General features: G+C 39.4%; 1 pseudogene; it reads right to left on the reverse strand.

The window, feature by feature from the left end:
• Nucleotides 1-11,726: 11,726 nt before the first annotated feature.
• LOC147582394 (large ribosomal subunit protein eL37-like) lies at nt 11,727-11,978 on the reverse strand (annotated as a pseudogene).
• Nucleotides 11,979-17,817: the final 5,839 nt, after the last annotated feature.

Here is a 17,817-nt window from a genome sequence, read left to right on the forward strand (position 1 = left end):
TGCCCATAGTAAACTTTGTTCCAATTTCTATCAATATAAATTGGCTTCGCCTGTCCTTGAATTTTATTTAAGTGACACAAACAGTATGTACTCTTGTGCCTAGCTTCCTTTACTCAACATGTTTTTTGAGGTCCATCCATGTGATTACATCTACAACATGTTTATTCCCTTTCATCGCTAGTTACTATTCCATTGTCTGAATATGCCGTAGTTTTTATATCCATACCCTGTTGATGGACACCTGAACAGTTTTCAGTTCTTGGCCATTATGAATAATATGATTATAAATATGTTTGACTTTAAGGCTACTAAGTTTTATTTTTATTTATCTTATCTGATCTGCCTTTTTATTTTCTAATATTTTAACTCTGCTATTCCTCATTCCTTCTTCAAAGCCAGCTTTCCATCCAATATAATTTCCCTTCGGCCTAATGGACTTTTAAAATGGATTAACAATTTATTTGGGAATTTAGGTAGCATAAGGACCAATCAAAGAGATTATCTAATAAAGCTCACTGTGCAATTCTGCACCTATAATATTAAGTCAAGACTGATAATATATACTCCACTTAGCTTTATTACACGTTTCCATGTGCGTGATTTGATCAACAGAAATAAAATACATACACAATGTCAAGCTGTTTTTCTTTTTTGTTTTTAAGAACAGCTCAGTGATTTGGGGAATATGTACATTATAGAGAACATAAGGGGGAAAGTACAAAAAGGTACTTAGCACTGATGTCAGGACTCATCTCATGGTTATAATTAGTAGTATTAATTTTTGCATTATTCACTTTGCTTTAGAGCATAGTTAAAGCCATCAGCTTAACTTGAGGTATGTAAGCAATACATACACAATTGTATGAGAAATACTTTTCATCAGTATTCGATACATATTAAAATACTGGAAACTGAGTATCAGTCTTGGTTTGTATTTTGACTTAAAGGAACAAGAGGAGAACAACATTCAACTAATAGTAAAGCTGATAGTAAAGCTCTTAAATATGTCTTCCTCTCCCTTTGTGCTTACTACAAGCTAAGCAATGTTCTGTGAGGATTCGTTATGAGAAAAATGTCACTCATAGCTTTAAGATCTTACTTTGGAAGGACTTACTAATAAAGCAAATTGGAAGGTGAGGCTTCATGTTTGTTTTCAAATAAGTGATCTTAATTTTTCTTCTTACAGAGAAAACTTAATTCAGTTTATCATAAATATATCCAAACCATTAATTTTGAAGTCTTCAGGTAGAGTCTGGCACATCTTTTATACTAATGAACTTCTTTTAGTAGATCTCATAGTACAGATTTGCTATAGATAAATTATCTCAGCTTTTGTTCAAAAACTCTTAATTTCACCTTCATTTTTGAAGGATGTTTTTGCTAGATATAGAATTCAGGATTGACAGGATTTTTTTTCTTTCACCTTTGAAGATGGCAATATATTATCTCTTGGTCTCTATTATTCCTGATGAGAAGCCAGGCATTATTCTTATCATTGTTTCCCACTATGCAATGTGTCTTTTGGTCTCTGCTCTCAATACATTCTGTTCACCTTTGGATTTTAGCAATTTAACTCTGAGGTGCCTAGGTGCAGGTTTCTTTGTAAATAACTCACTGTAGATTTACTGAGCTTCCTAGATCTGTGAGTTAATGTCTTTAATTAATTTTAGAAAAATTCTCAGTCATTATCTCTTCAAATGTTTTCTGTCCATTTTATCTCTCTCTTCTCTGTGGTACTCCCCACACACATGTATTAAACTATTCAATATTGCTCTACACAACTCAGATGCTTCTTATTTTTTTTTACTCTTTCTCCTTTTTGTATTTTATTTCAAATAATTTCTAAGGACTTTCTTCAAGTTGGCTGATACGTATGTCTAACCTGCCCTTTAAAAGAATTATCTCTTATATTTTTCATTTCTTGCATTTCCACTTGGTTCTTCATCTTTTTTTAAAATGTTTATTTATTTTTGAGAGAGAGAAAGAGAGAGCATGAGCAGGGGAGGGGCAGAGAGAGAGGAAGACACAGAATCCAAAGCAGGCTCTGGGCTCTGAGCTGTCAGCACAGAGCCTGATGCAGGGTTCAAACTCACGAACCGTGAGATCATGACCTGAGCCCAAGTCAGAGGCTTAACCGACTAAGCCACTCAGGTGCCCCTCCACTTCTTTTTTCTTAATAGTTTTCCTCTCTCTAGGGAAAAGTCCCCATATGTTAATATATGTTGTCTACTTTTACCACTAAATATTTTACATATTTATCACGGTTATTTTAAAACATGGAGCTGATTATGCCAACATACAGGACAGCTCTATGTTTGGTTCTACTGTGTACTTTATCACTTGACAATGGATTTGTTTTTATTTCTCTTTAAAATTTTTTTTTAAATTAAATAACAGATATTATATGTCAAATAACAGAAGATCCTGGGATACATAATATTCATGCTCAGAAAAAGGCATATCTCTTCTGTCAAGCTGTAGTGTGTGGTATTGGGACAATCTAGTTGGTCCCAAATTATCTGGCACTGGGTTTTATGTTTATTAATTGGATTCAGCTTATTGTACTTTGAATTATGTGAGAGGAAGTCAAGGCCAGGACTAAGATAAGGTAAGTGAGGCATTTGCTGAGGTAAAAAATGAGACAGGGTCCATAAAAGCTACGCTGAGCTATTTTGGAGCCTGAGGCAGAAGGATAAATCAGTAATGCCATTTCTGTATTTAAAATTTTTAGATTTTGCTCATCATAGATGTTTTTGCATAACTTTGAGTTTTTGTAAATATTGCATTAAAATATTATTTATCGTAAGTGCTGTGTTTGGGGGGGGGGTACCCTTTTTTTGTGCCATGGGCAAGTTCCTCATTTGCTACATTTGCCTCACACTAGCCCTGATCCTACAGTATCCGAACATTTCTTTTAGCAGGACTTGGTATCTGAATATCTGGAAGATTTGTCTTCCTTTTCTTCCTCTACCCACAGATGTCAGCAGATCCCATGCGACTGTATTTCAGGGGTCTTGCTGAGCTTTTCTATCTCCTCCAAGCAGCAGATACTGCCCGATTCTCAGTGTAAGGCCTGGAGTGCTTGGGGGAGTTTCTCCAGGGGGGCTCTCAGCTTACCTGTCTCTCCCCAGTGGTAGGCAACTGCTCCCTCACATTCAGCGTAAGACCCAGAGTGATTCTCCATGCTCGTTCCACCCTCAGACATCAACAGGCCTAACACTTCTGTGCCTCAGAAGGTGTCTCTCAAATGGCCCATCTTAACCTTTCTTCTGAGAAGTCAGTGAAAAGGTCTATGGAAAAGAGTTGGCAGTTTGGTTCAGACTCACCTGTTTCTTCACACTCCAGGAATTCTAAACTGTCACAGACCACATCCTGCCTTTAGAAATTCATATAAAATTCAGCTGTTTTCTTCTTGCCTGCATCCACGGATTCTTCCTTCTGCTGTTTCTGCTGCTCTACCATGAATGAAATCAGCCATGGGTTCCTTTTCTCCTAAGAAGGTTTTCCACTTCATGGCTTTTCATTTATTAGATTTCTTTGGAGCTTCTAGTGGACTTAACCATGATTCTGTAGATTGCTCAGCTCATTTTCATCATTACAGTAAGAACAAAATTCTCTTGAAGTTTTCTACATCCAAAGTAGAAGGCAAAAGGCAATTTTGTTTGCTTATATTACTCTTTTGATAAAAACTGGTCTGACTCTGATGTACTGTTTGAAACTTTTGACCCTTAGATGACCATGATCCTGGATACACTTGCCTTTGACTCAGTCTTAACCCCAACGTTTATGCATTCCCTGCATCTAAACTAGGCTTGCCTACCTTCTCATTCAAAGCTTCTGCCTGGGATTTTTCTATCCTGTCTTATTTTCTTTGAATCTATTCTTAGTAGCACTGGTTAATAGCAGTTCCTCAATAAATATTGAACTGACCCTTGACAGTTTGAATCTATTGCTCCCATGTTCCTTGCTGATTCCCCTTTCATGTATATTCTGAACCAACTTCCTTCTTTACACAGTTCTCTCCAAATTATCTGTATCCTTGCCTTTGTCTCTGTTAGGCCCAGGATCCATTTTCAGCTTACTGGACATGACCAGGCATGGCTGAAAGGAACCAGAGATACCAGGCAGATCCGTGAGATCAGCAGATGCGCCAGGCAGATTTCTCTGGTAAACACAGCATTACCACGGAAAAGTCTGGGCACATACACACAGCTGGAAAAACCAGAAAGGCTTGGCATTCAAAGACAGGGCACAAACACCTGGAAAGAAAAAAGGGAAAAGGCAGGACAATATGCCTAAATGAACCAGGTAGAATTTGCCAGTGAAGTCATCTAGTCCTGGGGTTTTCTTTACTGGGAGGTTTTTGATTACTGATTTGATCTCTTTACTTATTATAGGTATGTTCAGGTTGTATATTTCTTCTTCAGTCAATTTTGGTGCTTTGTGTGTTTCTGGGAACTTGTCCATTTCACATGTGTTATCTAATTTGTTGGTGTATGATTGTTCATAGTATTTTCTCATAATTCTTTTTCTTTTTATAAGGTTGATAATATCCCCACTTTCACTTCTAATTCTATTGAGTCCTTTTTTTTTTTTTTTTTTTTTGGTTAGTATAGCTAAAGGTTTGTCATATTTGTTGCTGTTTTTCAAAGAAACAACATTTGGTGTCATTAATTCTCCTTATTGTTTTCTAACCTTTATTTCAACGATTTCAAATCTTTATTATTTTCTTTCTTCTGCTAGCTTGGGATTTAGTTTTTTCTCCTCTTCCTAGTTTCTTAAAGTGTACTGTTATTGACTTGAGATCTTTTATTTCCCTCTGTGCACGGTTTTTGCTGCATGCCCTAATTTTTGGTATGTTGTGTTCTTGTTTTTACTTGTCTCAAGATATTTTCTAATTTCTCTTATGATTCTTCTTTGACCCAGTGATCATTTAAGAGTGTTATTCAATTTCTACTTCATCAATTTTCTTGTTTTTCTTTCGTTAATGATTTATAATTTTATTCTGTTGTTGTCAATGAATATGCTTTGTATGATTTCAATTCTTCTAAATTTATTGAGACTTATTTTGTGGCTGCTGCTGATCTGAGAGGTGGGGGATGGTAGGCAGGTAAGGAAAAATGCCAAACAATGCTCTATTAAAAAAGTTTGGCAGCTTCTTTCTGCATTTAGCATTCCCTGGTTGTTATAAGTTTTTATTATGTTCTAAAGTTCTGTAAAGTTCATTCAGATGGCTTTTACAAACTTAATCATTGCTTTAAAAGAGGAGCATAGTTTGGGGTGCCTGGGTGGCTCGGTTGGTTAAGCCCCTGACTTTGGCTCAGGTCATGATCTCATGGTTCATGAGTTCAAGCCCCACACAGGGCTCTCTTCTGTCAGTGTGGAGATGGGAACCTAAGATCTTCTACCCCTCCCCTGTTCTCTTTCTCTCAGAAATAAACATCTAAAAAAATAAAAGAGGAACAGAGTTTTAAACCTCCCTACTCTGCCATTTTCAGTCCTTTATGATTTTTGATTTTCATGCATTTTACCTTTACATATGTCATAAGGCCCAAAATGCATTTTTATTATTTTGTTTTCAATTTTCTATTAAAGAGATAATAAGAAAAATCTTAATTGTTTACCCATGCAGTTGCCATTTCTGGGGGTTTTCACTCCTTGATGTAGATACAGGTTCCCATTTGATATCTTTTTTTTTTTTTTTTTTTTTTTTTAATCTGTAGAACTTCCTTTAACATTTCTTGTATTGTGGCTATGCTGGTGAGTTTCATTTGATTATCATGTGACTTGAGATATTTTTCTTCATGTTCTTATGCTTGAAGGTGTTGAGAGTCTTAGATCTGTAGATTTATAAATTTTCAAATAATTTGAAAAAACTGGTTATTACTTCAGATATTTTTGTTTTGTTTTGTTTTGTTTTCCTCTCTATCTTCTTTCTCCTACTCCAGTTGTACGTATTTTGGGCCAACCTGAAGTTGTCCTACAGCTGATGCCCTGTTAGGTTTTATTTTAGATCATTTTTATTGCTATGATCTCACCTTACTCATTTTCCTTCTGCAGTATCTAATCTGCTGCTAATCTCTCCCATTTTTCACCTTCTTGATCATATGGGATATATTAATAATAATTGCTTTAGTGTTCTTGTCTACTGATTGTATTATCCATGACGTGTGGGTCTGTTTCAATGGATTGATTTTTCTTCTCATCATGGATGGTATGTCTCTCTCTCTCTCTCTCTCTCTCTCTCTCTCTCTCTCTCCTGGTGGTTTTTTGATCAGATGCCAGATATTGTGAATTTTGCTTTCCTAGATGCCAGATACTTTTTGTATTCCTATAAATAGTACTAAGCTTTGTTATGGTGTTTTATCAAATGACACTGGGTGGTTACAAATATGACAAATGATCCCACAGCAAAAATTGGATAGTCATCTGAAAAAAAGGTAAAATTGAATTTCTACATCATACTTTACACCTGAAGTTCAAAAATTCAAGCAGGAAAAAATAAAACTGCAACAGTGCTAAAAGAAAACTAAGAAAACTTTTAAATAATTATTTTTTTTGCATCTGTATCTTCTAACTATCAACTATCTAAGAGTTTACAGATTTAAAATAAACAACATTAGGGGCACCTGGGTTGCTCAGTTGGTTAAGCGTCCAGCTTCAGCTCAGGTCATGATCTTGCAGCTCATGGGTTCGAGCCTGGTGTCAGGCTCTGTGCTGACAGCTCGGAGCCTGGAGCCTGCTTCAGATTCTGTGTCTCCTTGTCTCTCTCTGCCCCTCCCCCACTCATGCAAGCGCACGTGCTCTCCCTTTCTCTCTCAAAAAAAAATTAAAAATATTAAAAAAAAATAAAACATTAAAATAGACCAATGAAATGCTGATGACCTATAAAATGAACATAAATCCAACCGAATGGCTCTGCCTTAGGAGTAAGCTGTATGAATAGCATCTGGGAGGTATTCCAAAGACTCTACAAAACTTTCCCATCTGTATGACAAAGTATCCACAACCAATCTACTGTCTTTCTAGGTCCTACCCCCTCAGGTCTCTACTTTTGTCATCATGCACATCTCCCACAGAGCCCTTTTAGCCTCTAAGAGCTTTCTGGGGGTGAAGCGGTCTTTCTTGTGGTATTATTAACAGTGTTGCTGAAAGCTCTTAATTGCATTGTGAAACAACAGACACAAGGAGAGGTACTTGTACAGTGGAAAGAAAAGGGCTTTGAGTCACGCATGGGTCCTGAGTCATGCCCTGGCTCCATCATTTACTGTTTGATTTGGCACATTATCTAATCTCTATGGGTCTCAGTTTACTCACAGATAAGATAGCCCCAGTAATACTTATCACACAGTTTTATAGATAGATCAATCGATTGATACATGGATAGATAGATAAAATAATTAATAACATATTCACATATATGTTATTTTCATTAATTAATGAAAATTACATTATTCATTATTATTCATCATTCATTATTAATGAAAATAACATGATAAATACTATTTTCATGAAACAAGAGATGTTTAGCTATACATATTTTAAAGCATACATATGCCACAACAGTATTTATAAAATTAATTTTGAAATAGCAAATTATCATAGCACTTTCCTTTGGAAATGAAGAAAATTATCCTTCTAATATGTCAAGGAAGACAGAGTTTGCATTGTGAGAAACATTTCTATAAAGCACAAAGAGTCATACATTTTAAACTCTCCAGGGCTCACAGTTGAACTGATGAGATCAAGAGCTTAAGAAAATTAAGATGTATAAGGTTTTCACTGTCAGTGATTTTTAAGAGTGATAGCCTTTCAGAACTCCATCTTATTTGCCTAAAGTGAGAGAGGCATTCCCCCCATAACACAAAAGCTCTGGAAAGTAAAACTGGTTTATCTCTTCCATATTTGGAGAAACACAGGTTTAATCCTTGCAGTTCCTGGTTTAACAAGAGCCATAGAGAAGTAATACGTAATATTGGAAAGTTGAAGAAGTATTCATGAAAAAAGCAAACCATTGAATAGACCACCTTAAATATTTTTTCTGTTTAAATGTCTTCTTACTTCCAAAAAAAAGCATATCTTGACTTATTTCATTTAACTGAACTTGGCTATTAGAACCAGTAATAAAGTATAACTGAGGACATAGTTGATGTGATGAGAGGCTTTAGAAAAGTAAAATCCTCTCATTGGTCCATTTACTTGCCATGTGGCATCCTCAAAACCATTTTTCACATCACTGTATACCTGCCAGAATGGCCAAAATCCAAAACACTGACAACATCAAGTGCTGGTGAGGATGTGAAACAATAGGAACTCTCATTCATTGCCAGTGGGAATGAAAAATGGTATGGCCACGTCAGAAGACAGTTTGACAATTTCTTAAAAAACTAAGCATATTCTTACCATGGGATCCAGCAATTGTGCTCCTTGATACTTCCCAAAGGAGTTGAAAACTTATGTTCACTCAGAAACCTGCACACAAATGGTTATATTAGCTTTATTGCTTTATTATATCAGCAGTTGCCCAAACTTGAAAGCCACCAAGATGTTCTTTAGCAGATAAATGGATAAATAAACTGTAATACATCTAGACAATCAGTACTTAAAAAGGAATGAGCTCTCAAGCCATGAAAAGACAGGGAAGATTCTTTTCTTATTTTATTTTTAAAATTTTATTTATTAAAAAATTGTTTTAATATTTATTTATTTTTGAGAGAGAGAGAGAGAGAGAGAGAGAGAGAGAGACAGAGTCTGAGTGGGGGAGGGACAGAGAGAGAGAGAGAGACACACAGAATCTAAAATAGGCTCCAGGCTCTGAGCTGTCAGCACAGAGCTGACACAGGGCTTGGATTCACAGACCACAAGATCATGACCTGAGCCAAAGTCAGATGGTTAACCAACGGAGACACCCAGGTGCCCCTAGATGCATACTACTTAAGTGCATACTACTAAGTAAAAAACGCTTATCCAAAAAAGTTACATACTGTATGATTCCATTTGTATGACATTCTGGAAAAGGCAAAACTATGGAGACAGTAAAAAGATCAGTGGCTGCTGGGGACTGGGAGCTCAGGGAGAGAGGGATGAATGGGCAGAGCACATAGGATTTTTAAGGCAGTGAAATTACTCTGTGTGATACTATAATGATGGATACATGTCATTTTACAGTATCCTACACATTATACATAAAATGTACAACACCAATAGTGAATGTAATGTAAGTTATGGACTTTGGGTGATTACGATGTGTCAATGTAGACTAATCAGTTGTAACAAATGTACCACTGTGGTGGGGAATGTTGATAAAGGCGGATAATAATTCCTGCTCACGTTTGAAACACAGCTCCAGTGCCACTTCTCTGATGCTTCCAGGGTAGGCTGAGCATCAAACCTTCATTCTCCTGCTCTTGGGGCTCAGAGATTAGGGTGGGTGTGTGAGGTGGGAGGTTAGTCAGCAGAGAAGGTGATGAATGCCATGATAGGAAGTACAGGGTTCTGTCTGAGCTGCAGGTTTGTGGAAGAAGTGACACTGCAGCTGTTAGCCAAGCAACGAGGGGATAGAGAGACAGTTTTATGCCAAGGGAAGAATAAGTGTAAAGGTCCAGAGAAATAAGGCTAAAGAGTTATACTGGCCCAGATGAAAAGGAGCTTTTAAGCCCTGTCAGGGAGTTTGGATTTTCTCCTGAGAGCATACACCAGCCATTGACTGGTTGAAGCAAGTTTAAGGAAATCATGAATTAGGAGGAGATGAGAGCAGACGCAGGGAGATGAGTCAGGAGACTGTTCTCTTAATCAAGAGGAGAGAAGATAGTGGCTTGTTCCAGATTAGTGACAGAAGAGATGGAGGAAGTGGAAGGGTTTGGGAAACAATAAGGAATATACAGTAGGACTTGGTGATGCTTAAAAGGGGCTAAAAGTATAGGAGGAATCCAGGATATTTCCAGGTTTTCTGGCTTGAACCATGGGTGGACGGTGACCTTAGCCATGAAACGGGAGACAGGTAGGAAACCTGGTTTACTGCAGATGTGAATTGATCTAAGGACACTTTCAGCTTAATTTTTTATTTCTCAGCTACAGTGGAGTCATTTAATATCTAACAAAGATTAACTGAGCATCTGCTATGTGCCAGGCTCTATTCTAGGCACTGGGGTACAGCAATAAACAATGCAGAAAAAATTCTTGACCCCCGGAAGCTCACATGCCAGTGGGGAGATAGGGAAAAATAAATTTGGGTGTTACATGGAATATCAGAGGACAATAAGTGCTATGAATGGGGTTCTAAGTGAGAAGGCGACATCTGGACAAAGACCTGAGGATGTGTGGGAACATGCATGTGGGTACCTGGGGAAAGAGTGTTCCCAGCAGAGGGATCAACAAGTGCCATGAGGCAGGGTGTACCTGTCATGTCCCAGGAAGGTCTGAGTGACTGCAGCAGAGTGAGTGAAGAGGGGTAAGGTCTAACAGGTAACAGAAGGCCAGTGTTAGTCCTTACACGTGCTACAAGCACTTTGGATTTTCGTCTGAGTGAAATGGAAAGCCACTGGAAGATTTTCAGACTCAGAGAGAGATGACCTGACATATGTTTGGTCAGGATGCTCCGTGGGGCAAGAGCAGAAGTTTGGAGTCCAATTAGGAGGCTATTGCTATGGTCCAGGTGGGAGATGAGGGTAGCAGTGGAGCTGGCGGGAGGCAGTCAGATGACACATACATTTTGAAGTCTTTGCTGACAGAGTGGATGTGAAGCGTGAGAGAAAGAGAAAGAGTAGAGTCACAGACACAATCCAGGCCAACATCCTGCCCCATTTTCACACAGTGGCCTTACTCACAGATGCTCTTCATGAATGGCATTCCCTTCATGGCTGTACTCACTTTTGTGGTTCACCACAAAGCCTATTTTAATATCACCATGAAATAATTCATCCATGTTCTGTATCCCCTTAACATGACCCTCAAGAAGCAGGTAATTTCTGCTCTTAGGTGCTGCATAATATCTTGAAATACTTAAATCCTTTATTCTCCCCGCACTTTCCCCTTTCTCTTTCTTCTATGAAAGTCCCCAATCCCACACTGTTAAACTCAGCAGTAACATCATGTTGGCAGAAGTGAAGTGGATCGCTTTGAAGTAGAAGCTTTAAGAACTAGCCCATGATTCTCCACATTTCCTTCCTCTCTGCCGCAGTGGCCTACAATACCCCATATACAGTCTGCTCCATCAGCATGGGTCCTGAAGTGAAAACAACATGGAGTAGAGACATAGCCTAGTCCTCAAAAAACATGTAGCATGTGGGGCACCTGAGTGGTTCAGTCAGTTAAGCATCTAACTCCTGATCTCAGCTCAGGTCTTGAACTCAGAGTCGTGAGTTCAAGCCCCACATTGGGTTCCACGCTGGGCGTGGAACCTACTTAAAAATTAAAACAACCAAACCAACAAACACATAGCACAAGAGAGAAATACCCTTTGCTGCTATAGCTATCAAGACTTGGGAGTCATTTGTTACTGTAGTATAATCTAGCCTATCCGGACTGATACACTAACTTCTTAGTGATACATATCTAGCCACTAAGTAGGGTTGCTGAGATTCTGGGGCTCAAGCCTGGGCATTCTGGCTGCAGTTATTGGACCCATAGCAATATGTAACACTTCCTCTTTATTTATCATCATCATCATCATCATCATCATCATCATCTTAAACCAAAATAGGTATTGTGACTAATCACTGAAATCCTTAAGATGAACTGAATGTTGCAACACCTGCTCTCTTGGGTTTAGATGTTATTCCTCTGTGGAATCCATGCCTAAATCTGCAGCATACAATCTTTAGGTGCCTCATTTGACTGGCCCCAGTGGTGTTTCATCTTTCAACCTTCGAATTGCCATTATACTTTCTCTTCTACTTGGCAGGGAAGCCACACTTGCCACAGGTCAACTTCTGAAGATGGTAGGCCTTAATGACACAGCAGCAGCACAACATGTGCATCTTATGGCCATGCTTTCCCACTGATCACCTTCTCTTCATCACCTTGCTTCTGGAGCTGAGACAAAGAGGCCCGAAGAGTCACACTGCCTCTTTATATAAACACAGAAGTCATAGCACACTGCAACTCAGACATGCAACATAGACAACTTTTTTGATAACTTGACCTCATTTCTGTTGCAAGCCTGTACTCCATCAGGGTGCTATAAACTCCAGGGCAGGGTTGGATCTAAAATATTACATCCTGGACATACTTCTAAGTTAGTAGATACAGATTTACAGAGTGATCTTCCTGATTCCCACCGCTCCCCAGTTTAGACTTCTCCAGTGACTTCCATCATATTCAGAGTAAAACCCAACCGTTATGAATGGGGACCATTCATCTGGTTTCTTCTCCCCGCTGCAGCCATCCACACAGGCCTTCAGCTACTTCCTAGACTCATAGGCTGGCTCCCAAGCAGAATGGTGCCACCTGCAGTTGAATCTGGGACTCTGTTCTCCCAGATCTTCCCACGACTGGCTCCTCCTACTCATGTAGGTCTCAACTTAGCATTTGTTTCTTGAAAAGTGACTTCCCTGACAAGCCCCTCTCTGTACTGCCTCCCACGAACTTCCTTAACAAGCCCCGCTTTCCCCCGCCTCCCACGAACACATTTATTTTATTTGTGGAATTTATCATTACCCGAATTTATCCTGTTGTTTATTTACTTGTTTATTATCCATTGCCACGCCCCTTCACACACCAGACAGAGAAGAAATGTGTGTTTTGTTAACTATAGAAAACTTGGTGAAAACGCTGCAAGAAAAGGGCCTGGCACATGGCAAATGCTCAGTTTTGGAAATATTATTAATATTGTAAAGAGTCTTGATGCATATTGTCAAAATGCTTTCCAAAAAATTGGACAAGTGACATTGTTTCTCTGCACCCGTGATAGTACTAGGTAAGATTTACAAATTCAGATTTTGCTTATTTGCTGGTAACCAAATTTGAATCTGGTTATTTAAAATCTGCTTTTCTTTTATCACTAGTAAAACTGAATATTTCTTATCCTCTTTCTTTTTTTCATTTTTTTTTTAATTTTTTTTTTCAACGTTTATTTATTTTTGGGACAGAGAGAGACAGAGCATGAACGGGGGAGGGGCAGAGAGAGAGGGAGACACAGAATGGGAAACAGGCTCCAGGCTCTGAGCCATCAGCCCAGAGCCTGACGCGGGGCTCAAACTCCCGGACCACGAGATCGTGACCTGGCTGAAGTTGGACGCTTAACCGACTGCGCCACCCAGGCGCCCCTCTTATCCTCTTTCTAAAAATCGTTTATTCATATCCTTTGTCTGTTGCTTAGTTAGGGAATTAGTGCTTGTTGTACTCATTTACATGTTTTCTTTATAACGGAAGGTAGAATTTTAAAGATCACTGACTTTCCAGAAGCTTCAATCTCTTTTAAAACATATCACTGGAATCCCAGGATGAACACATGCCCACAAAGATGGTTTGGTTTGTTTGTTTTTATTATGGGGGATGCATTCATAGTCATGCATCCATAGTTAATAAGCCATGTCAAGGGGATAATTACAGGTGTAAATAAAATACTTTTCATAACATGGTAAAATACCCTGTTGAAAACAGAGACGGGGGCGCCTGGGTGGCGCAGTCGGTTAAGCGTCCGACTTCAGCCAGGTCACGATCTCGCGGTCCGGGAGTTCGAGCCCCGCGTCAGGCTCTGGGCTGATGGCTCAGAGCCTGGAGCCTGTTTCCGATTCTGTGTCTCCCTCTCTCTCTGCCCCTCCCCCGTTCATGCTCTGTCTCTCTCTGTCCCAAAAATAAACGTTGAAAAAAAATTAAAAAAAAAAAAAAAAGAAAACAGAGACACGAATCTACAAAGTGAGTCTGGTGGGTAAGCACAAGTCTTAGGATAGTCTTCAAAATAAGATTGAAGATGAGTTCCAAAGGGAATTGCAAATCAAGGTCTCTATATGAGACTAGCATTAGATGAAGTTACAATTAATAATAGTAAGGCTAATTTAAAAGGTAAAGTAACTATTACTTCTTTTTATTATTTATTAATTCATTTAAATCATGCTTATTAACTCTGTACACTTGAGATGTTTTAATGAAAAGTGGATTTGTTTGGTATTTTGTATCTGCCCCTCTGGATTTGCCTCCTCCCATTTCTGCGCCCCAGGATGCTGACCCTTGTATTGGGGAGGAGATTGGAGGGTAAGAGGAGAGAATGGTTGGAGTGTTTATTCCCCAGGCTCTTCTTTCCCTACTGGACCCTGAGTTAACTACATTCCTTCAGGGGAAGTCATAACTCCTGCTGGGTGGCAGTTTCCTACAACCACAGCTGCTCCTTCTAGGCCTCAATAACCCCTTCTTCCTCTTGCCCTTGAGAGGAGGAGCATGATGGCTTTACATAGTTGCTAGCCTTAGAGTACTGCACCATCCTTGTGATTATCCTCACCCCCTAGACAATCCCTTCATTACATTCTCCTCAGTTGTCTCACTTGAACCTACCATTTGCTGCCAGGAGCTTGACTGATAAAGGATGTTCCTTATTAAAAAGAAGGAAGAGGGGCTCGTGAGTGGCTCAGTCAGTTAAGCATCTGATGCTTGATTTAAGCTCAGGTCATGATCTCATGGTTCGTGAGATTGAACCCCCCCATGAGGCTCCATGCTGACAGCATGGAGCCAGCTTGGGATTCTCTCTCTTCCTCTCTCTCTGCCCCTCCTCCACTCTCTCTCTCAGAATAAATCAATAAACTTAAAAAAAAAAAAGGAAGAAAGAAGGAAGGAAGGAAGGAAGAAAGGAGGGAAAAGGACAAATTTAATAATCACCTGTTGGTTGTACTACTACCAGTTGGTGGAATCGCTAAGTATTCAAAGAGGAAATAATCTCTTAACAATTAGACTTACAAACCTCAGCAGTGACAAACCTAATGACATATCTCCCTGTCTTCCTTGCACAGTTCTCTCTGCTTCCATTGTGTCCCATACCTCTCTTTGTCATGTATATTGGCAGAGACAGCTGGTTGTCTCTGTATACCCATTATTCTATTTTAGTAATGAATCCCTAAGTTTTAGCTGGGTCCGTAGCTGTCCAGATCAAGGTCAAATTTCTGAGCCTTCCCTATAACTAGATGTGGCCATGTGACTAATTGTTGGCTAGTAGGATATGAACAAAAACAATAAGTGTACCTCCAGGTCATACCTTTAAAGGGAAGGCATGACCTGTGCTTCCTCCCCTATGCCTCCTACTGGATGGAATATTATAGGGTAACCAACAATCCCTGTTTGTACAGGTTTCTGAGACTGAGGACCTTCTGAGCTAAAACTAGAAAGGTCTCTGGCAAACTGGGACAAGTTGGCCACCTTAAGTGCACATGTGATGGTAGAGATTGGAGTTGCCATTTGGGAAACTGTTGCAACCCTGGCCCCATGACTCTAACATCATTAAAAAATACACTTATTTTGTCCAGGCTATTGTCATTTTGGTTTCTTTTACAGGACTGAATCTATATCCCAACTAATTCATGGTTTTTTCTTTAATTTTTTTTCTCTTTCCTTTCATCTTCCCCTCCTTCTCTCCTCTTTTGTCCCTCTCTCTTATGCCATCTTTTCCTTGAGAGTGTTTATTCCCTACTGGAATATGGTAATTTTTTTTTTGCTGAATTTACTTAAGTTTTATTTATGTTGTATTTTTAAAAGATGGGCCATTAAAATTTTTTTTAAAATAAAAGATGGCCCATTAAACACATAATTATCATATGACTCTCCAATCCCACTCTTAGGTGTGTACCCCAAACTGAAAATGGATGTTAAAAAAAACAAACCTCATAGATGAATGCTTATAGCAGCATTACTCACAAGAGCCAAAAGTTGGAAACAATCCAAATGTCCATCAACTGATGAATAGATAAACAAAGGTGGTATATCTATAAAACGGAATATTATTTGGCCACAAAAAATAATGAACTACTGATACATACTACAGTATGGATGGACTTTGAAAACATTGTTCTAGGTGAAAGAAGCCAGATGCAAAAGACCACATTTTGTATGTCTCCATTTGTATGAACTATCTGAATATGACATTCTACATGGGCAGAAGTAGAGGAGTGGTTGCCAAAGGTTGGAGACGAGGGAAATGGGGAGTGACTATTTAGTGGGTACAGGGTTTCCTTTTGCAGTGATGAAAATGTTCTCTAACTAGATAGTGGTGATGGTTAAATAACATTATAAATGTGCTAATGCCACTGAATTGTACACTTTAAGATGGTTCAGATGGTGAATTTTATTGTGTGAATTTTACCACACACACACACACACACACACATACACACACACACACACACACACACACACACGAGTCTGTATAAGTGCAGCTAAGAAAGTTGAGGAAGCTGGTTGAGTTTCCTTCCTCCTTCCAATAAGTTCTCACTGTTTTACCTTTCTTATGAATTCCTGGATAGCTAGGACAGTAACATGCCCAGAGTACAGTGTTCCCTTGACTTTCACCACAAACCGCTGGGCTCCACTCCTCCATACCCTTTTTGGGAAGGGCTCTCTGTTTGCCCCTGGACTGAGCACTGGGCCCCATTTGCATACGTAAAAAGTCAGGGGAATATTCTCAACTGCAGAGGTCTGATACGGTAGAAGTTCCTCTGAGGTAGATGTGAATAATCCTCCCCTAATACGAGCTAGGGCTTAAAGAGTTAGGGCACCTTAAGACGGATACTAGGTTAATCCTCATAGGGGATATGGTAGACAGAATAATGGTCCCCTAAAGACATCCATGTCCTAATCCCCATAACCTGTAAATATATCATTTTACATGGCAAGAGGACTTTGTAAATATGATTAAGTTAAGGATCTTGAGATGGAGAGAATATCCTAGATTGCCCAGGTGGCCATGATGTAATCAGGATTCCTTGGTGGTGGGAAGGGGGGAAGGGGGGAAGGGGAGGTCCAGGAGAGTCAGAGAAGGAGATCGTGACTATAGAAATGAGTGATAGATGGGGGGGGGGGGGGAGAGGGGGAGGGAGGGGGAAAGAGAGAAAGAGAGAGCACACACATCACACACATGCCTCTAGAGGCTAGAAAGGGCAAGGAAATAGATTCTCCTCTACATCTGCAGAAAGAATTTAGCTCCGCTGATAACTTGATTTTAGGACTTTTGAGCTCCAGAAATGTAAGATAATAAATTTGTGTTATTTTAAGTTAAAAAAAAAAAAAAAGATGGCATGGTTCAACCTTTTCTGGTTCTTCAAAAAATCTTAACACCTTAAAAAAATTTTTTTTCCTGTATAGCTGCAAGGCAAATGGACTTTCTTCCTCCTAGTGAATTAAGGATAAATACTATCCTTTGTTGATTACTTGTAACAGAATTTGTAGAATCTTCCAAAAGGCATCATAAGGTAGGTATACTATTCGCACTTTTCTCATGAGAAGCCTGAGCCTTAGAGAACTTAGGAAGTTTACCTAAGAACATGTAGCTAAGAAGGGTGAGTTGATTTGTATTCAAAACTGGTGTGTTCATTTACTCCTGTCCTATGCTGTCTGTGACCCTGAGTGTAAAAAGGTGCCCAACGCCACCACAGACCATTATCGACTGCTGCAGCTGTGACTGGCACATATAAGGGGGAGAAGGGGCCTCCTGGAAGCCCAGTCGGCTTGACAGATTTGGCTGTCAGCTGCTTATTCCTGTAGTGTGGCTTCTCCTGCAGCATCCTTCGAGGGGCTTCCGCAAGGGCTCGAGCCCTGCCCGCTTTCACTGCTCCCACCCTGGACCCCCTTTCACCTCCCTGTAGGGCTGCTTCAGCCCAAAATTCATGCTTAGACACT

Source organism: Puma concolor, chromosome A3 (assembly GCF_028749965.1).
Source record: "Puma concolor isolate L17-30 chromosome A3, mPumCon1.1.hap2, whole genome shotgun sequence".
Classification (NCBI taxonomy): domain Eukaryota; kingdom Metazoa; phylum Chordata; class Mammalia; order Carnivora; family Felidae; genus Puma; species Puma concolor.